The sequence below is a fragment of the Myotis brandtii genome, unplaced genomic scaffold, assembly GCF_000412655.1.
Source record: "Myotis brandtii unplaced genomic scaffold, ASM41265v1 scaffold3686, whole genome shotgun sequence".
NCBI lineage: Eukaryota > Metazoa > Chordata > Mammalia > Chiroptera > Vespertilionidae > Myotis > Myotis brandtii.
Genome location: NW_005364160.1, coordinates 64,877 through 74,993, shown reverse-complemented (window position 1 = coordinate 74,993; position 10,117 = coordinate 64,877). Strand labels below are relative to the sequence as shown.

Sequence of the window (10,117 nt, the reverse complement as noted above, 5' to 3'; positions counted from 1 at the left end):
GTCTGCTGGGGGAGGGGTTAGCGGGTAGTTGGGGGTGTCTGGCTATGGAGACCCGGAGTGGGCGCCTCCCCCAAGGGGCTCGTCGAGGCCAGCGCAGCACCCCGGCAGGCGTCGGGCTGGACTGTGTACCTGGGGGTGGCCCGCCATACTTCCTCTGCCCGTTCACTTGCACCAGGCGGATACCCGTCTCCCTGACCCACGCCTCCAGCGCCGCCTTGTTCTCTGGATTCACCCTCTCACACCACAGCTCGTACTCCCGCTTGGGCTGCATGGCTCTCAGATAGACAGAATCTTATCTTAGAAACCAGGATTCTAATGCCACCCCCTCCTATGTGATAGAAACACATGTGCTTTTATGCCTCAAGTAAAACTTTCACTGGTGGTGGTGGGGAGATTCAGGGGTGGGGCAAAAGTAGGTTAATAAGTAATAAATAAAACAATAAATAATAATAAAGAATAAACTGTGTTTAGTGTACTCACAACTGTAAACCCACTTTTGCACACCCTGTATATATTCAAATCCTTCTGGTCCCTAATTATAGGATCTAGTGTTTCTGAGAAAACATATTTTTAAATACCTACATGATCTTGTTTCATCCTCACAATCCAAAAAGATAGATATTATCCTTTTTTATAAAAGTAAAAACTGAGGCTCAGAGAAGGGGGTGACTCTACCTAGTCAGAAGCACATAGGAAGCCAAGTTAGGATTCAAACCCATGACATCTGACTCCAAACACCAAGATACGTTTCCAGAAGAAGAGGAAGGAAGGAAGAAAGGAAGGAAGGAAGAAAGGAAGGAAGGGGAAAGAAAGAAAGAAAGAAAGAAAGAAAGAAAGAAAGAGGAAGGAAGGAAGGAAGGAAGGAAGGAAGGAAGGAAGAAAGAAAGAAAAGAAAGAAGAAAGAAAGAAAGAAAGAAAGAGAAAGAAGAAAGAAAGAGAAAGAAAGCTAACTGACATGCTGACAGGAGTGGTGGAGTAGTGGGAAGTGGAAAAGGAACAGTGAAGCCCTCAGCTCATGTAGCTCAGGGTAAGGGAGGAAGAGTGGTGGGAGGAGAGGCTCAGGAAAAGTGCTTGAGAGGTTTAACTTAGTTCCTGAAAGCAGCTTCATCTTCCTGCCAGGTGCTGGAACGTGTGGCTCTTCCTGAGGTGTGTCACCTGACGTCACAGCTGGACCCTGTCCACCGCCTCTCCTCCCACAGAGGGAAGTCTCCCTGCCCATTCTCCGAAATGGAAAATGCCCGAAGTTGAGGCAGGCTGGATAGCTGGTGCTGGTATCCTTAGAGCCTGGAATTTTGTTTCTGGGAAACCCCCAAGGGCCAGCAGGACAGCCCACTGCAGTTTCCTTTTCCATGAAGGATGCCAGCTCTTGAATTCTCACCATTCCTAGCCCTAGAAATGGGCACCCTCCTGTGTTTTTATTAAGGTGCAACAAGGAAACCAAGCGCTGGGGAAACCGCAGTCACTCCCTTGGCCAGCCTTCTTGGTCCATTTTAAGGATTTGACCACAGGCAGCTGGAGAAGAAGAATGAGCTTTGGGTTCAGACCACAAAGCCTGAGCTAGGACTACACTGACTTGTCATGTGACCTTAGGCAAGTGCTGTGCTGGTTCTTAGAACACCAAACTGTAAAACGAAAGAGGGGATTGGACTCAACTTGCAAAGGCAGTCCATGGCCCTGTTCGATCTGAATCACCTCAGGAACTTATCATATAGCAGATTCCCAGGCCCTGTTGCAAGCCGAAGTCTGAAGCTTCAGAAGCAGAGTGCAGAAATCTGTAAATCTAAAGAGCTCCCCCAGTGATTCAGAGGTACAACTATATTTGGTAATTACACAACAAGATTATCTGTAATTGACTTCAAACCAACTCCTCCTCCTAGCAGAAAATTGCTCTGTGACCTTGCTATGTGTGTGCCTCTCTTTGGACCTCAGGGTTTTTTTCCATCTGTAATATGAGGGGGTTGGACTAGAATAGCTGATCTCCAAGGGCCCTTCTCTTGCAGCCAAGTTTGCGATTCCAAACTTATGAATGAAATTTTAAACTTGAGGTCAGAGGCAGAATGACAAACAGCCACAAGCTGGGACAAACTGTCCCCGGGGAGAGCCTCTGATCACTTGGTGACGCCACTATGTCACTCCCACACTGGGCCCTGCTATGGGCAAGTGAGGACAACTGCTGCTGGGGTCACATTCCAGATCCACCCCCACAAGCCCCCTGGGAAGTGTCCTCATACAGGTCTAAGGACTTTGGAACCCTGCTTGTATTTGAATCCTGGCTCTACTACTGTCTTGCTGGGTGACCTTGGGGGAGTTACTTCATCTCTCTGAGTCTCAGTTTCCTCCTCTATAAAATGAGGATCAGAATAGTACCCATGTCATGGGCTGCCTAGAGGGTCAAATGTGTGCTTATCTCACTACCTGATGCACAGTCAACATTATGTAAGTGTTAGCGATATTAATTATTGTTATTTTTCCTCTCTTGGAATGTGGGAGTGGCAGTACCTGATCTCTCAGATTTATGGCAAGGATCTAGGTAGCTATCAGAATGAGCCCAGATCCTGGCACGTAGCAGAAGCTCAGTAAATGTGGTACCCTCTCGTTAATCCCACCCCACCCCAAGGGTCTCCAGCTCCCTACCTTTCTTCCTTTTCCCTTCACTAGGCTACCTTACAGCCCAGCTCACATGATCCCTTTCAAAGAATGTTTGGTGAAAACACGTCAGTGGAGATGGGTGCCTCAGGGACAGGTTATATAACCCCACGCTCACACTTTTTGGAATCTATGTGGGAGGCCAGCATTTGGCTCCTTGTCCTCTGCATCAGTGACCATCCTGGGCTCTGGCCAGCGAGTTCCTCTCTTAGAAGTGAAATTGGAGAGAGAGACTTCATCAGCTGCCTATTTTCTCCCCCAGATTGAGAATCCTTTGTTACCTAGACTTTTTTTAAGAGCTGTGTGTGGCTCCATGTTTGAGAAGGAGTATTTGCTGAGCACCTACTGTGTGCCAGACATTTATATTTGCTCATTTGATCTTTATATAATTTCTAAAACAAGCCTGTGAGTTGTGGATACAATATTCCCACTTAATAGATGAGGAAACTGAGGCTCACTTAGTTGACAGCTGGGTGTAGTTGGTCTTGACCCTAACTAGAAATTATTCCTTCCTCTGACCTTGAAGGATTCAGGGCATTTTAAGAAGAAAAGCTGTGTTCTTCACCTTCTTTTCATTATCATTCGTTCATTCAATCATTCACTTGATATTCATTGGCATTTACCAGGAACTGGTCTGGGTGATACAGATATACACAAATAAAGTGAAGAAAGATAAAAACTCTGACTTCATAGAGTTTATGTTATCATGGAGGAGACGGACAATAAACAAGTCAACCAAATGATAATATTCAACATCAAGTAGTGCTATGACAGAAAATGGGGAAGGAATAGAGAACAAAAATGATAAGGAATTAGTTCAGAAATGGCAATCAGGAAAGACTTCCCATTTTAAGTAGAGATCTGATTGAAGTGAAGAATGGAGCCAACTGATTATCTGGGAAGAGCATTCCAGATAGAGGGAACGCAGTTCCTCTGAGGCAGGAGTGAGATTGGCATATTGGAGAGATAGCAAGGAGGCCAGTGTCACATGAATTTAGTGAACAAAGGAAGGAGTGGAGGTTCCAGCCACCAACCCTTGCCCAAGAATTTCCAGCTTACAGTTCATTATCACCTTACCACACCCCCTGGGAGGTGAGAAAGAGGAGTGGGGGTGGGAGTAGGTGGGAGGGGTAGAAAGAGGGGGACAGCTTCATTCACTCATCCAATAAATATTTTTTAAAATATGTTTTAAGAGAGAGGAAGGGAGAGGGAGGGAGAGCGAGAGAAACATTGATGGGTTGCCTCCAGCATGCACCCCTACTGGGGATTGGACCTGAAACCTGGGCATGTGCCCTAACCTGTAATGGAACCAGTGACCTCTCAGTGCACAAGAAGATACTCAACCAACTGAACCACACCAGCCAGGGCACAACAAATATTTTTTGAGTGCTTACTAGGTAGCGGGCACTAGGCTAGTCTCAATATAGAAAACAGACACAGCCCCTCCCCTCAGGCAGCTTCTGATCTAGCAGAGGAGACACACAGTAAAGCAAGAAAACAAATAATTGTATAAATATAAATGGCAGTGAGTGTTATGCAGGAAGTAATATAAAAGAATGTGGGCCCTAGCTGGTCAGGTTCAGTGGATAGAACACCAGCCTGTGGACTGAAAGGTCCTGGGTTCGATTCCAATCAAGGGCATGTACCTTGGTTGCAGGCTTGATCCCTGGTTCTGGTGGAGGCAACCAATCAATGTGTCTCTTCCTCCTCCTCCTCCTCCTCTTCTTCCCTTCCATTCTCTCTAAAAATCAATGGGAAAAATATCCTCAAGTGAGGATTTTTTTAAAAAAAGGAATTTGGGCAGGAACACAATTTGACCTCAGGGAAAGGTCTCTGTGAGGAGGTAAACTTGGAAGATGAGTGAAGTTAGCCAGGGAAAGAATGTGGCAGGCAAAGGAGACAGAGCGTTTGTAACAGTCCTGTGTCATCACATGCTAATCCTCATTTATAGGAGGAGAAAATAGAAAGCCGAGATGTGTCATAAATCAAATGGCTAGCCAGGCTTCAACCGAGGTTCTTTACCTTCCTACCCTGTTACCTATCTGTTGCACCAACAGTACTTGCTGTCTTCTAAGAGCACATTCTGAGTTCTGTGGCATCTGGAAAATACACTCTCTCCACCTTAACCAGACGTTGGATGGAGGCTGGGGAAAAGGACCTCAAAAGAACAAAGAAATGCCCGGGCTCGCATTGCTCAGTGGTTTAGCGTCGACCTATGAACCAGGAGGTCATGGTTCAATTCCCGGTCAGGGCACATTCCTGAGTTTCTGGCTTGTCCCCTAGTGTGGGGCATGCAGAAGGCAGTGGATCAATGATTCTCTCTCATCATTGATGTTTCTATCTCTCTTCCTCTCCCTTCCTCTCTGAAATCAATAAAAATATATATTTTTTAAAAAGAGCAAAGAAAGTTGGGAGGAAAGGGAAGGCTCAATGAGTGATTATTACAGTGTGATGCTGAGCTGAGGTTCAAAGTGTCCTGCTCTTCACTCTAGCTGCACTCGCTGTGGCACGTGAATCACGTGGCCCTGTGCTACCACATAAAAGTGCTCAGATGAACGATGGTCTCTAGCAAGACTCAGAGGCAATAGGGAGTTTGTGGAAAGCGCCTCGGGCTGGAAACCAAGGGGTCTGAGTTTAGATGAAGCGTTGTAACCCAGACAACTCACTTCACCCCTCTGAGCTTTACTTTCCTCAACTATACTATACACTGGTTGTAATAAAACCCGCCCTGGCTACCCTCTGGAACTGTCTGGGTGTGCAAATGCAATCATAGCTAGATGAAACCTCTTTGGAGAACTCTGTAGAACTCTGTCAATGGTTAGAATTGTTATTATCTATGCCTTTCTCTAGCTGTCAGAGTGGGATGCAGGGAAAGCAAGAGCTTAGTAGGCGGGTGGTTCTCAGGGACAAATCTTTCAGCCTCTTTTCCAGTACCTTCCTCTCTTCTCCTTTGAGGATAGGACACTTCAAAAATGTTTCTGTGGGGAGAACAGGAATCAGACCCATAAGCTCAGTGGGACATGGGGAGAACGAAAGAAACTGGATTTGAATTTTATCTTAGCTGTTGCTGCATAACAAATAACCCCCCAAATCTCAGTGGCAAACAGCAGGAGCATGTATTTCTCAATCATGGGTTTGCAGGTCAGCTTTGTTACAAGGTTTGCTGTCATTTCTCCTCTCTGAGCCTGTTAGAAATACTACTCACTTTACAGGCTCAGAGGAAAGATGATGTTCAACACTCCCACTTAACTAAAGGTACCTTCTGCTCAGGGTATGTTAGAAGCTAGATGATGTTCACCTTCTAGGCCAGCGGTTCTCAACCTGTGGATCGCGACCCCTTTGGCAGTCGAACGACCCTTTCACAGGAGTTGCCTAAGACCATCGTGCATATCAGATATTTACATTACAATTCATAACAGTAGCAACATTACAGTTATGAAGTAGCAACGAAAATAATTTTATGGTTGGGTCACAACATGAGGAACTGTATTTAAAGGGCCAGAAGGTTGAGAACCACTGCTCTAGGCCAACTAGTAATCCAAGAACTGGTCTGACCTGAAAGCTCTCACTCTAGGAGACAATGAAGGACCATCAGACTGGCTGTCCCCCAAATTTAGATGAGAAGAGAGAACCAGTCAAAGAGTCAGAGGCACACATCCAGGAAAAAAGGGACACTTAAATAAAGACCACGCAGGCTTCAAAAGATGGAGAGAAATCAGCCAGCCCCTGGAATCATCTTAGTTCTTGATGTCTTTTCTGTTTTAGTCTTTAGCCCTCCTATATCCTTCAAAAAAAAAACCCACACCCTTTTTTCTTAAAGAGTTCTGAGACATGGTTCCTTTCAATTGCAAGAGCTGCTTTCACACAGAGGAGTTACACATAAAGTTGCCAGCCCACTGGGGGCTATTGTTCACGCATAAGGAAACTGCTTAAGAGCAAGGATGATGTCTCATTCACCGGGATTTTTCAAAAGGTCTCTTACACAGATGTTCATCAAAAGTTTATTGGATAAATGACCAAAGGAATGCATTTCTATGCTTGCCTCTAAGGACAGACATCCAAATGGCATTCATCTAGTGACCTATACAGCCAACACTGACTTGAGCAAAGCACCAGGGATACATCTGTGACCAAGACGGTGTCCCTGCTTTCATGGAGCTACATCTGGTGGGGAAACAGATGATACATAAGTAAAAGAATAAATATGTGCTGTCAAGTAAAGAAAGTGTTATAACAAAAAATAATGAAAAGGAAAAAAAAGCAAGGAGAATGAGTGATTGGAGGGGGTGAGAGTTATTTTTAGAATTCGTTGAAATGCCTTACACGGATGCTGACTCATTGTGTGGGCCTTGGTTTGCCTATCTTACAATCGGTTTGCCTATCTCTGAGGTTGAAAGGTCTGGGAGGGTCCTTCCCAGTGTCTGTAGTTATGCAAGGCAGAGTGGCTGGACATTCCATGGCCTCTGGAAGCTCATTGTGTGGAACTGGAGCAGGATTTGCATGTTGAGGAAGGCTGTGGAGGGTTGCTGCCATTCTGGGAGAGAGCCCCACACCCACTCTCTCAGCTGTTCTGAAAATAGTGACATGATTACTGCTATTTGCTTTGTGTGAGGAGTTGTTGGGGAGGGGGATAACTCCAGACACAGAGGAGACCTCTGTGATCATAAAAACAAACGGCATTTACGTGCTAGGTACTGTGTTAAGCACCATACTCTCCATAATCATGATAGAGCAACTATAATGACTCAAGTTACAAATGAGGAAACAGAGGCACAGAGAGGTCAGGTGTCCTGCCCCAGGTTACTCAGCCAGGATTACAGCCCAGGTCTCTCTGACCCTGAAGCCTATGCCCTTAAATTCTGTGACTTAGAGAGAAAGGAATGTCTGCTCAAGGACAGGGACAGATAGAGTACCAGAGGCCTCAGGGGAAAGAGAGATGAGAGCTAGACAGAGTGAGGGATTTAAGAAGGCTTCCAAGAGGAGGAGGCATTTGAGCTGTAGCCGCTTGGCTCTGGTGTCTCCGGATGCTCCAGTTGTGCACCCAGCTTCAGTTAGCTCTGCCTGAGAGGCCTGGGGAAGGGGGAGGATGGCTGGATTCCAGCTCCTTTTTTGAGCTGTATGAGGTGGGTGCCTGCTGACTCCTTAAATTACTTCTTTGCTTGAAAGGAAGCTGGGCGAAGAACATCCCCCAGACTCACTCCATCTCAGGGGTAGAAAATAAGAAAGGGGTGGGGGAACCAATATGGGCATGTACTATGAACCTGGCCATCACTTTATTCCATCCTCCTAATTACCCCCAAGAACTAGCCTTTTAACCCCATTTTGCTGAGGAGCAAAGTAACTCTCAAACTTTCCTCTAAATGTCAAGGATTTATTTACTTATTTATTTATTTCTTCTTCTTCTTCGTCTTCATCTTCATCTTCATCTCTGTCTTCTTCTTTAAGTAGGTGATGGAACAAGGATTTTAATCAAGAACTTCTTATCCTAAAACCTGTGTGGGTTTTGTTTGTTTTGCTGGATGGCTTTTTGTTTTTCTTGTGTTTTTTGTTTGTTTGTTTGTTACTTCAGTCTCAGACAGAGACTTGGGGACTTCAGTTCAGTTCTACAAAACTTTGACTACTGCATTTTGTTTTCTGGGAGACAAAGAAGAACCCATTAGAACTTTGTAAAGGGCCTCAGGGTTTGGTCAAATTGTTTTTAACTCTTTGGAGATCATGACTTTGTTGTGGATCTAAAGAGAGAATCTGAAGTTTCTTGCCCCAGAAACATTTACATAGAGACATACCCTCCAAGATAGTGACCATCCATGTTCCCTTTGCCCCCAATCCAAGGAGCACAGGTTAAAACCCCACAAGGAAGCTGTATTCAAACATACTGCACACCTTCAGAGAGATTCTCAGAACTTGGAGAAGGGGAATTTAATTCTTTTAATTTCAGGGGGTTTTATAGAAGTGTTATAGAAGAGCTTCCAGTAACTAGGAGTCTTCGATTTTTTTTGCTAGTGTACTCTCTAAATGATTATTGAAAACGGATGTACTTCCTGGTACACTTTTTAGTTGACAGCTAACCTTTTTCATCAAAAGTTGACATAGTTATAAAAGTTGTAATTTCTGACACATTGTAAAGTCATACACTTAAAAATAAATGGTTACATAACTCTTTAAAATCTATCCAGTTAATTAATACCCTAGCAATTTGATACTTACAACCATCCATTTAAAAAATACATGAACAGAGTTAGAGCGGTGGCAGCTTTTGGAGCGGATACAAAACTCCATGGCATCTATAGGGAGCCAAGCCTCTGATAACATTTGTGAATCTTCAGTGATGCCCCCCACCCCTGCCCCCAAGAAAAAAAAACACACACAAAAAAGCCCACGACGCTGTCTCCAAGCTTAAAGAGTCAGAAGCCTCGGGAACTTGTGCTGGTGATTGGAATAGGGATGAGTGCTGTGGCTGCACCATAGGTTCCAGCCCTGAAATCCTGGAAGGGGTTAATTCAGGCCTAACTGGATGCTGCCCCTGATTTTGATCTTCTAGAGGATGAGGAGAGCAAAAATTTCAGAAATGTCTCTGTGAGGACAAGGATCATACTCATGTTGCCTGTGAACTTATTCAGGAACTCTCTCCTCAGGCTAGTAATGACTGATGCACATGTTTCAAGGACTGTTTATATGCAGTATGCAATGACTTGGACTCAAAGATGAGAGACTCGAAAACAGCTACTTCACCCAATGGAAAGTGGAGCCCTGGTATTGACCTCACATTTCAACCATCTCCTGGAACTGTACGCAGCAGATCAGGGAAAACAACATGAATCCCTTGACCTCACTGATGAACAGAAGGTCCTAGAGTGGGCTCCAGAGAAGCGGAAGCTGAGCCGTGTTACAGGTCCATGGGGCCTACACCAACCCTAGTGGCCCTGTCTTTCATCCAGCTGGACATCAGAATGTGCTCAGGAACACTGAAGTTATGAGAGAGATTCCGAAACTCCATGAAAACAAGTCACTTCTTTCCCTGGGGTGTGGCCAGATTGTGAATGACACCACTTTCCAAGCCCTTTTCCCGCAGGCTGTCAAGCATAAATCTGACATAACACATTTCATGCTGGTTTGGATAGGAGATAGAAATGAGTTCAAAAGCTTCGAGAAGGCATGGGAAACAGAGGGATTTACGCTGTCCCTTATGGAAATGAATATACTAGTTTTCCAGAATATTTCAAGCGACTGGCCTGTGAGATGTCCAGGAGGCATCGATCAGCAGGGACGGTGAGAGGTCGTCAGCTAAATGGTTCTTTTGCAGCACACAGTGAAATAAGAGACCACGGGACATGAGGGGGCTACAGAAGTCACCACCAGTAGACCAAGCTGTAAGGCCCTACTGGGGACAGTGTTTAACAGTAAACTTATAAGAACCCAACACAGCTCCTACGAAGAACCAAAACCCAGAAGTTGAAGGCTGTGGCTCCAT

The 10,117-nt window shown here is 45.1% G+C and overlaps 2 pseudogenes; both read left to right on the top strand.

Moving 5' to 3' along the window:
* LOC102252415 overlaps positions 1–3,725 on the top strand; it is a 6,877-nt pseudogene extending 3,152 nt beyond the window's left edge.
* Positions 3,726–9,015: 5,290 nt separating this feature from the next.
* LOC102252125 lies at positions 9,016–10,102 on the top strand (annotated as a pseudogene).
* Positions 10,103–10,117: the final 15 nt, after the last annotated feature.